This window comes from Thamnophis elegans, chromosome 9 (assembly GCF_009769535.1).
Source record: "Thamnophis elegans isolate rThaEle1 chromosome 9, rThaEle1.pri, whole genome shotgun sequence".
NCBI lineage: Eukaryota > Metazoa > Chordata > Lepidosauria > Squamata > Colubridae > Thamnophis > Thamnophis elegans.
Window position 1 is genome coordinate 23,651,168 of NC_045549.1, and position 10,121 is coordinate 23,661,288.

The following is a 10,121-nucleotide window of genomic DNA, read 5'->3' on the forward strand; positions in this document are numbered from 1 at the left end:
CTGCCACAGAGAAGGCCCTCCCCCGGGTAGTAGCCAGATGGCATTGGCTAGTAGATGGAACCCGGAGGAGGCCAACCCTGTGTGATCTAATGGTTCTGTGGGAGGTAATTGGCAGCAGGCGGTCTCTCAAGTACCCAGATCCAATACCATGAAGGGCTTTATAAGTTACGACTAGCACCTTGAAGCATATCCGGAGACTGATCGGTAACCAGTGCAGCTCACGGAGAATAGGTGTAACGTGGGTGTACCGAGGTGCACCCACAATCGCTCGCGCGGCTGCATTCTGGATGAGTTGAAGTCTCCAAATACTCTTCAAGGGCTGCCCCATGTAGAGCGCATTGCATTAGGGGTGGAGGAGGTGAGCCTGATGGATGCTAAGGGAATTATCCACAGACACATGATGCCTACAGATCGTGGAGATTTGCAGATCATACTAACACAGATTTGCAGGAGAGAGCATTTAGGCCATCAAGTTCAATTCCCTGTTCATACTGTATGGGAATCCATATCAAACCATCCCAGAGAGTTAGCCTCCATATGTTAACATAATGCCAAGAAAAGTCTTCCATCAAACAGTTAGTATGTTTTTCTTTTTATTTATTTTGAATACAATTAATCATCCCTCCCCCTCCCCTCTCCCCTTCTCCTCCATCATTTATTTTCCTGACACCAGCTCTACAGTTGTGATCTGCCTCTCTGTATCTGTTTTCTATTCTCTGTTCTATTCCTGTAGCTACTTGTTTTTCAGAGCTTTTTCCATAAACAAATTGGTTTGGTTTGATTTCCGCAATATTTGCCCTCACTAAAATGGTTTGCAGCTATGACTTTAATACCTTTTTTTAAAGGAATTTTCATCCATCTTGAGCTCCCATTCACATTGTTTTCTCCTGCTAAAGGATCTTATTTATTATTCTTATGAAAATGTGTTTTTCTGAAGTCCAAGATACATGTCTGACTACACTCATTTTTTAGTTTTAAAGATTCCAGCATTACATTATGATTTTCCTCCAGAGTTTCTGCCTCTTTCACTCCCTCAGTTACTGTATAAACCTGAAGTCAAGGATAATAGATTCTTCTGTGATTTGGCCCATCCTCTGAAGGAGAAACTTATCAGCGAGACAAATCAGGAATTTCCTGAAAGGACCATGCTTGGCAGAGGTTTTTCTCTCTCTATAGTAGTCCTTTGGGTTCAAAGAAGATTCATTTATACAGTTCCTCTTTGGAAGGAGTTCCTCAGTCCCAGTCTAAAAGCAGAGTCTAGAATGGGGAGGTGGAAGTCTACCATAGTAGAAACTGTGGATGCTATTTTGTGATGTTGCTCATGTTTTTTAATTAGTTTTTGGAAGCACCTGTCCTCAAAGCTAGAGGAGATTTCATAGCACAGGGCTCCAGCATGTTCTGTTAACTAGAGTAGCTTATAGTTTTGTAGTGGAAGTCATAGTGGTGTGACTTTCGTAGGATCTTTGTAGCACTTGTATGTTTGATTTTGGGGTGTCTTCTCAGACTCCAGTACATTATAGAACAACTGGGGAAGGCATTCATTCATTCATTCATTCATTCATTCATTCATTCATTCATTCATTCATTCATTCATATTAGAGCTGGAAGAGACCTTGGAGGTCTTCTAGTCCAACCCCCTGCTCAAGTAGGAGGCCCTATAACATTCTAATAATTTCTAATAATGTGTCTGCTAATAGTTATTCATTTTAATAATGTTTCCCACCTATCTCATCTAGTACTATTGGATGTCATCCTTGCACAGGGGGCCATGCTAATATTCTCTGTATTGTTCAAATTTTAGTATATGTGCTGTGAAAGTGTAGATTGTAGGGGTGACACAGAAATATAATTTTATCATATTTTATCTATATCTTAAATTATTGTATTTTATTCCAATTTCATTTTAAACTGCATTTTATCCAATTCCATTTTAAATTGCTTTTATCAAATTTTAGTAATAATTTGGTTCTGGAACCCTGCATTTTGATATGGCCCAAGAGCTAATAAATAGAATAGAATAGAATAGAAATAAGAAAATAAAAGAACGGTTGCAGGAACTGGGTATGTCTAGTATAATGAAAAGAAGGACTAGGAGAGACATGATAGCAGTATTCCAATATCTCAGGGGTTGCTACAAAGAAGAGGGAATCAAACTATTCTCCAAGGCACCTGAGGGTAGAAAAAGAAGCAATGGGTGGAAACTAATCAAGGAGAGAAGCAACTTAGAACTAAGGATAAATTTCCTTACAGTTAGAACAATTAATCAGTGGAACAGCTTGCCTCCAGAAGTTGTGAATGCCCCAACATTGGAAGTCTTCAAGAAGATATTGGATAACCATTTGTCTGAAATGGTATAGGGTTTCCTGCCTAGGACTAGAAGTTGGACTAGAAAACCTCCAAGATCCCTTCCAACTGTGCTATTATATTGTATTGTAAAAGAAAATAATAAAATAAAATACATATTATTGCATGCCTCTGGAAAAGGATCATCCACTTCTATGGATGATAAACTCCCACCATGGTATTGTTTTCATTCACTCCTCCACTTATTTTAATCCTCATGTTCTCTACAGTGTTACGAAATACAGCAAGCTATAGTGAATTCCTCTGTGCATTTAAATATACAGTACCAGTCCTTTTCATTGCTTCTCTTGAAGTAACAATGTTTGCTCCCACTCTCCTCTGTGCCATTTAAGGGATTTATCAAATCATTTCTCCATCATACTCATTATATTATATTTATCTTTATATATTAAAAGCTCAAGCTTATCATGTTTAATACCCTTATTCTTAGTCTTTCTTTGAGCATTAGTCTATAGTTTAATAGAGACCATGAACTTTATGGTACATTTTTATAGTAATTTTTAAGTACATTTCAGCAATACACTCATTTCCCAAAGGGTAGAAGTCATTATCTGAAGTTTTAACCACCCTCCATGGGTTAAGTTTAAGGCCTAATCAACTTGGTCACCTTTGGCCAAACACATTTTTAACAGTCCTTTTGAAAGCTATTTTGCTTTATGCTAACAGTTCATTCTTCAGAAAACCCTGAAGCCACATTTAACTCATTGACACCTTTTGTGGCTACTTTTGTGGTCTTGCTATACTTTCTACTCTGCTTCAATGGGTTGGAAACTTGCCCTTAATGTCTGAGCCTTGTTTTGTGATTGATCAAGTGTGTGGTTAAAAAAGAGGGAGAGACATGGAGAGAGAGCACTTTGATCATGAGTACAACCTGCAAAGCATATTCACACCTGTAATTTGAATTTTTAAATGTCCCTTTCCCCCCACCCCCTCAATAGCACCCTTGGTTGTAAGGGCATTAAACTTTTGCTCATTGTGAGTTTCCAATGACAAACATACTTTTATGCAATTGAAGGATTTCTTTTTCTTAGTGTAAATAATTTTGCAGAGATAAACTTCCTAACAGGGAGGACAGTTCCCCAGTGGAACTGTTTGCCTTCAAAAGTTGTGGGTGCTCCATCAATGGAGGCTTTCAGGAAAAGACTGGACAGCCACCTGTCTGAAATGACATAGGGCCTCCTGCTTGAGCATGGGGTTGAACTAGAAGACCTTCAATGTCCCTGCCAGCTCTATACTGATTTATTGAATTCCTGAAACAGGTTAAGAGCATAGCAGTCATGGGATAAATAAAAATAAAGGCAAAGTTCCATCAGCAGGGTGAAGTTTGTATATGTTCTTTTCATTTTAAAACTACCAATTCTATGAATAAAGTCTTATCTAGTTTGGCACTATATAAATATTCTTTTAGTTTAATTCTTCATTCTGATGGCACTTAAGCATAAATGGTGATGTATTCATCACTCTATAAATGTCATATATGAAAGGAAAGCAGTAGCTATAGGAGAAGAGTCAAAGCTAATTAATAGTGGTCTACTAATTTAATTCTATGCAAATCTAGCTTAATATCACCTACACTGCATATAAGGAATTTAACTAAAACTCCATATAGGGAATTTAACATGAGTACAACATACAAAGCTTGCAAATAACTACAACAATGTGACATTAAGAAGAACCAGCTTAGACTATGTGATGAATCCTCATGTAGACTTTACTTTTACGCCGACATCATCGGCAAAGCATTGTAATTGTACTCTTATTGGTATAGCTGCTCATTGACTAAAACTGAAAATCACTGGAGAGCTGGAAGACATTCACTTAGATGGGACAGGATTAGTTTTAAGTGATTTCAGCTGATGGGTACCTTCCAAGTCTAACTTTGCAATAAGGTTTGTATTATTTCTAAATTCTGTCAAGAAGGTACTTGTCTTCCTCATTTAATATCTAAGAGAGAACAGAGTCAAATGATCCCTCAAAATGGAACAGCCCATTATTTTTCCAATAATGGTTAAAAAGTTTGACTAGGGTTGACACAGCTTGATGAATATAGGTATTACTTTGTACTGACACACATTCTTGCTTTGAAGCCAACATTAGTACACATGCGTAAATCATTTATTCACAAATGTAATGATTGGCAAGAGGGAGTCAGCATTATAATTGAAAGGTAGGAGAGAAAAGTATTAACAATTACAGATCAGATGTGTCAAAACTTGCATTCTAATCTAAAAATGAATAAACTAAAAGTGGTGAATTTTTAGAGTTGGGCATATATTGTTGTTAGTTGCGAACTCGTGTTCGACCCATCGTGACCTCATGAATAATGTTCCTCCGGGCCTTTCTGTTCTGTACCATCCTCTGGAGTCCATTTAAACTCACTCCTACTGCTTCAGTGACTCCATCCAGCCACATCATTGTCTGTCATTCCATTCTTCTTTTGCCCTCAGTCTTTCCCAGCATTAGGCACATATTAGAGTAGCACAATTCAGCCCTATGACGTCCATTACAATTCTCCATTAAGAATTGTAATCCATCCCATATAGGGATCAACAGATTGGGGAAAGGCTGTTATCATATCACCAGAATACTTCATATTCACAAAGTATAGTCAATAATAAAAAGGAATTCTAAACATTGTATGAATTATGGTTTTTATTCGGGTCATTATGTTCTTTACATTTGTATCTCCATTTTCTTCAGTGGAACTCGTGAGAATGAAACTTTTATTTATTTATATTCTCGATAACAGCCTTCTGGGAATCTGAGGGTTCAAATAATCTGCTTTATATAAAGCCATCTGAAGCTGTTGTGCAATCATTTTCTCAACCCCATTCCTCCAAAGTAGAAAGTTAGATCATATGCCCCAATGGTGGGGTCTGGCAATGATTTATTTAAGAGGCAGAGGCACAATTCCCTCACTCAATGAATTAACCATAACTAAAAGCCACTAACATGATTTGACCATAACAAGGGATATACTAAAAGCTTTCTCAATTTCAGATTACAATGTAGGGAACATAACTGGACCCACTGATCCAACAGGAAGACCAGATCTAGAATTTCACCACCATCCCATGTTGGATGCTGAATGTTGTATGATAGGCCCATGGCTGTCATGATGGCCATGAACTCTTGAGTTATCTCAGACCTATTCCTAATGAAGGCAGATTGAAGTCCCCCAGAACCATAAACCTGGTAACCTAAAAACAGAATCAAGGAGGTCAGGCTGAGAGATATCTTTTAGGCATGGATACTGCACAAAAGAGACAATCCCAATTGATCTCTAGAGCCCAACTTAATGAGAAGGGTCTCATGTCTTGTGATCTGTGGGGCAGAGCCCCTGCAAATTCTAAAGTATTCTTTTTATCATCAACAATTAAATCACTGATGGGAAAGACCTTGTTTTAAACTGACCTGGCATTCAGTAGCATTCTTTTGGCATTCTTCCAGTGTGTTCCACATGTTTCTCTAGATTTCCTTCCTTCCTTCCTTCCTTCCTTCCTTCCTTCCTTCCTTCCTTCCTTCCTTCCTTCCTTCCTTCCTTCCTTCCTTCCTCCCTCCCTCCCTCCCTCCCTCCCTCCCCTCCCCTCCCTCTCTCTCTCTCTCTCTCTCTCTCTCTTTCTTTCTTTGTTGGTTTTCACCTAGCCTGTTTCTTTCTTGTGGCTACAGTCAAAGGACATACTGGCAATGTTAAACCTCATAAGTCATTCTGTAAGTCCAACACAGTTCAATTCAGCTGGATTCCTACCATCTCAAAGAACAAAGGAACAAATTATGTGCATGTTGGCCATTTTTGAAATTTAAAATGCCATTAAGAGTGAGATCTTCAGCTTTTATCCAATTTACCATATATCTGAAGGCTTAGCCAGCACTATTATTATATAAAAGAATGGATAAAATTGAGAACAGGACTTTGTGATTGTTAACAAAACATGACCCATGCACACACAAGCTACAGATTGCCAATGCCAGCAAGAATTCTTTTTGTATTTTTTTATTGCCTAATTAACTGTGTCAGGAGTTCAAAAACAATTAGGAATTTGAAAGAACAAGGAGAAGCGGGGGAGAGGGCATTGCCTAATTCCTCAGTACATAAATATTTCCATGTTATGCTGCAGGACTTCATCAAACTTAAAAGGGCACTTCAAGGTAGTTTTCAAAATGTTTTAAAATCTTTCCCATTCAAAAGCTCTATTTTGCTGTGTGTAATCATTCTTTGGAAGTTTGATGTTTCGTCCTGACATTTAAAATGATCTGTTTGATTTTCCGTGCCATTACAATGCATTTCTTTCACCCTGGCCCAAGTGCGTTCCATCTAGAATGAACTTATAAATGGCCAAAAATAGAGGGAAACAACCTACGTATGTCTACATCTTACAGGACAAGGGTGAGCCTAGACAATGCATTGAAGTCTATTTCCTCTTAATATTCCTTTTTGTTCCCCCTACCATTTTCTCAAAGAAACTATCAAGAATTAAAGAACAGCAAGACTAAAAGTAGACATGAAGTCTAGTTCATTATACTGGCTATTTTCAGAAGGCTGTCTTTTAAATAGTATCTTTAAAGCTAATACTTTTTAATTAAAAAATTCAGATCGATTATGTTGCACATATTATTTTTTAACAAACAAGATAGCTAAGCATTTGCTTCCAACTTTAACTTAAAAGCTGCATAAGAACACCAGCAGTTGGCTGTTTACACACTGTCTTCCTTCCTGGAATGACCAAGTGCCATGCACTAGACCTCTACTGAATCTTAATAGTTTATAGAACTAATTTAGCTGCACTTATCAGATTTACAGAAGCATTGCATGAAGAACTAAGCACACTGCCAGAATTTCTATCTTATGAAAGACAGAAGCATTGTATCCAGTATTGTGATGTTTAATTATTCACATTACATAGATACATCCTTCAGAGATATCTCTGACTTGGCATTGTTGTGTATTAGACTGCAGCAAGTGTTCCATGTATTGTGTATATAAATAATGGCTGCATTTTTTCTTCTTGAATGTATACCTTTATTATTACCAGGGCATCAGAAAGGGAAACATTGCAAGTTTACAACAGACAGATAATATTCAGAAGAAGCTCACTCAGATTCCTTCTGAATTCACTGTAGTATAAGAAGAGGAATATGTACGGCACCATCAAACTTGCAAGATTGAGGTCAGTCCTACTGGATAGACTGACCAAGAAATCACAATAAGGTTAAATACTTTTTTTGAGATTGATTATAACAACAGAATCTTGCAAGTCTACTTATGTTCCTTCCCATAAAAATCCTGACAGTCTCTAGGCAATGGAACAAGATTTCAGGGTTAGATTTTAAATTAAAATGAGTCATCTCTCCCTGTTCCAGTCATTGTTCCCCTACTTCGCTCCAGCACCAATCTTAGTTGTTCCTTGATTGTCCCAGCTTCGTAGCAGCCATCTTTCGGTTGCCTCTTCTCCTTGCTGTGGCTGAAAGAGAAAAAGACCCCCAGGTCAGACCGGAGAGCTGCAACTCTCTGCAACCTTACAGGGAGCTCCTCTTTTGGAGCCACTGATGGAGAAAACTCATCATGGGAGCATGGAGACCCGCCCGCATGTCTGATCCTGCCGCAATGTCAACTAGAAGTCCTATATTACATCTTCGTAGACAATATGGAAACTTCAATTGGTTCGAATTCCAAATGATCTGCTGGCAGGCTGGCATTCATCACCATGAACATATATTCATATGGAAGCTTTGCAATCCATTTATATGGAAGTGATGCAATCCAACGTGCTTGTAACATGTAAGGGCCTGTCTACCTAGAGCTTTCTATTAGAGTTGGTTGTCAAAATTAATTAATATAATCAATTCAAATAAGGACATACTACTTAGATGACTAACTCATAAACATTATTGCATTGAAGCCTGTTAATTCTGCTGTGCTTACTTTTAGGGCTCGCTAAATTTTCTTATTTCTTAATTATGGAAGGAAGATTTAAGATATTTGTCTAGCTACTTCCATGTTAAAATTGATTCTCTCCATTTGACTTGATTCATCATAGTATCTTTCCTTTTCCATTTCAACATTCTTATTCAGGAAGGAAAGGCTCCTTCCTAAGACGTTTGCTAGGCCCATGTCCAAATGCCTCCCACTGGGGAACTTAAATCTTTTCCACTGAGTTCCATTAATAATCTTTCCATTCAATGTTTTAGTATAGCATTTGCAGTAGTGCCGATGACACAAGCTGTTTTTTCAGTTCAGTTTTACAATTTACATGAAAAAATCAGCTTGTCCCTAGCAGAAATGTTTTATTTCATTAAAAAAATTCCATCACACACACACACACACACAAACATACACACAAAGAAATGCACACACACACTCACTCACACACACACACACATATTTTAAGAACAAATGTCTTCAGTCAACAGAAGAAGACTGACCTTATGAATAAATTAGGGGAAGGACTCAGAGTAAAGAGAGATATTGCATAACTCGCAGTTCATTTTCCCCTGCGTAGCGCTAAATCTAGAATTAATTGTACTAAAATAAAAAACAGTGGGAATAAATAATCACAAATTAATGTCTTTTTTTAGTGTCCAATTTTATTTTTACCTTGTTGAAAGCTGCTTAGTGTCACCTGATGATGAGATGTGTGGCATAAAAATTTAATAATTAAAAATAAATAAAATAATTTTTATTACAGATTTCAGTGGATTCCCCCCTCCCATTTATTGTTTTATTTATTTAATATAGCTGATAACCCGGCATTGCCTGGGTATTTATTTATAGGGGGGAAATGTCTGGACCAAACATAATTTTTAATGTTGGCTTTTCCCCCTTACTAGGGGGAGCCCTCTTGTGGAGTACTGTGAAGCTGTTATGATGGCAACTCCCCTGAACTGTACAGTAGAAGCCATTTTAAGACATAACAGGCTGTATCTTAACAGAACACACACTCTGAGGTGTGTTAGGGTTATCTTATCCCCACACAGTATTTATTTCCAGAGCGTAAGTCATCTGTGTACCAAGTTTAGTTGAAATTGCTTGAGGCATTCCAGAGTTATGCTGGAACACACACACACACACACAGAGAGAGAGAGAGAGAGAGAGACAGAGACAGAGACAGAGACACAGAGAGAGAGACAGAGACAGAGACAGAGAGACATTTATATATTGGTAGATAGAAGATTTAAATGGCCACTCATCTTGCAAATACAATTCTGGGCAGCTGACAACATGTAATATAGGGTGACCAGACGTACCGATTTCAGCGTGACAAGCACGCTTTATAACAATTTTTCCCGTGTCCCTCCGCCTTTTAAAAAAGTCCCGATTTTCTGGCTTCATGTTGAAAGCCCAGTGGATTTGCTTAAGAAATCCTAACCGGGGCAAGACAAAAGACACCCTGTCTAATCCCCCTCTCTCTCTGTCTCAGTTCTTTCATTGAAGATATTAAAATGTTAAAGCAACAAAACGGATCCCCCCCGTGCCGCGCCGCGTTGCGTTTACCTCATTTTATAAGAAAAAAATGATCTAGTACCATAGAGCTGCAGGAAATGGCTAGAGAGGTCGCCAGTGTTACTTCCTGGATTTTCCGGAGGGGAGGGGCATGGAGGTTGGAGGACTGCTCAAAATGGTGGGAAAGTTTCAATTTGCTCAGTTCTTTGTATTAACATCTATATCATTTTGGATTGACTTGGAGTTTCTGCCTGCTGGTAAGTGTGCTGGGTTTTTTTCTTTTATTTTTTAATGCATTTTAAAATAATGTAGGTTT

General features: G+C 38.0%; 1 pseudogene; it reads right to left on the minus strand.

Moving 5' to 3' along the window:
* Window positions 1-1,708: 1,708 nt before the first annotated feature.
* Window positions 1,709-1,821, minus strand: LOC116513603 (annotated as a pseudogene).
* Between the last annotated feature and the right edge of the window lie 8,300 nt (window positions 1,822-10,121).